The sequence below is a fragment of the Propithecus coquereli genome, unplaced genomic scaffold, assembly GCF_000956105.1.
Source record: "Propithecus coquereli isolate 6110/MARCELLA unplaced genomic scaffold, Pcoq_1.0 Scaffold37, whole genome shotgun sequence".
Taxonomy (NCBI): Eukaryota; Metazoa; Chordata; class Mammalia; order Primates; family Indriidae; genus Propithecus; species Propithecus coquereli.
Genome location: NW_012149396.1, coordinates 6,799,574 through 6,800,980, shown reverse-complemented (window position 1 = coordinate 6,800,980; position 1,407 = coordinate 6,799,574). Strand labels below are relative to the sequence as shown.

General features: G+C 44.1%; 1 protein-coding gene across 1 annotated transcript in view; it reads left to right on the top strand.

Annotated features, from left to right (window-relative positions):
* Positions 1-1,407, top strand: part of ATP8B1 (ATPase, aminophospholipid transporter, class I, type 8B, member 1) — a 175,057-nt gene that overhangs the window by 128,813 nt on the left and 44,837 nt on the right. The gene's annotated exons all lie outside the window — the stretch shown is intronic.

Sequence of the window (1,407 nt, the reverse complement as noted above, 5' to 3'; positions counted from 1 at the left end):
GATGTCTGTCATGGATTGGTCATTTTTGCAGGTATTTTTGGAGTTTCTTGGGAAATTGTTCTACTAGGAGCTTTAAAGATTTAAAGGGGAAATTGCTTTTCTGTCCTCTCTCCATCAAAACCAAAGGTAGAGTAATTTTATCGACAGGCTGTTGAATTGATCTTCCCAGTTGTTGATCACATTGAATTTTCCATTTTAGGTGCCGACACTAAAATAATGAAGAATAGTGGGAAAACCAGATTTAAAAGAACTAAAATTGATTACTTGACGAACTACATGGTTTACACGGTATTTATTCCCCATCTCACGTGAGAGGCTGGACTGTTTGTTGTCTTTGGCTCTAATTTTGTTGTGTATTTTCCTTAATGCAAAGAAATCTTGCCTCTTTAGATGGAATAGAAATATGCTTGGTCATGCCAAGCTTCAAATGCCAGAAGAAGGGATTCCCTCACCTTTTCTCAGAAATGCCGTCCTGCTAACGGGAAGATCCCCTTAGGAAGGGCAATTTCAGTTGTAGAGTTCCCTGAGTGCTTTGCTCACTGGAGCGACCAGTTGGAAACCCAGGGAGTCCTAGATAAACCGTGGGGCTGTGCCCCTGAAGTCAGTGTAGGGTTGCTTTTATTGCCGTTACTTTCTCATAGAGGTGGTTCTCTTAAAAGCAAACCTTTTTTTTTTTTCCTCCCCAACATACACTGTATAAATCCAAGTACAAGGCAAGGCTAAAAATAAGGTGTACCAAGGGTCCCCAAGACCACTCCCAGGTTCGAGGCCTCACAGGACTCAGCATATAGTCAGACCCATGGCTGTGTCTGTTATAGCCAAAGGATGCAAAGCCAGGAAAAGACACATGACTGGAGGAAACCAGGCACGAGCTTCCGAGAGTCCTCTCTCAGTGGAGCCACACACACAGTAGGCATTTAATTCCCCAAGCAACAACTGATGACAGCACATGTGAAATGTTGTCTATACCAGGGAAGCTCATTAGAGACTCAGTGTCCAGGTTTTTAATTGGGTGGTCACATAGGCACCATCTGTCTGGCATGTAACAAAATTCCAGACTCCCCAAAAGAATGTGGGTGGTCAGCATAAACCACGCTGTTTACACAGTTAGGCACAGTGCATAGCTGGGACTACAGGCATGCGCCACCGTGCCCTGAGGAACTATTCTTATCCGAGAATAAGAAATAAGAAATCAGGAAACCCCCCCAAATCCGAGTTCCTGGATACCAGCCAAGGGCCAGCCTTGCAAGCAGGACTCTTCCAAGGAAGCAGTCTCAGGCCTGCTGTGTTAACTCTTTTCTGCCCATACTGTGACCCCAAATATTAAGCAGTGCTTCAGTTGCCCCGGGAGATATTTTTTTCTAGCATTTAGTTCAATTCGAATGCATACACTCTTAGAGACTTATA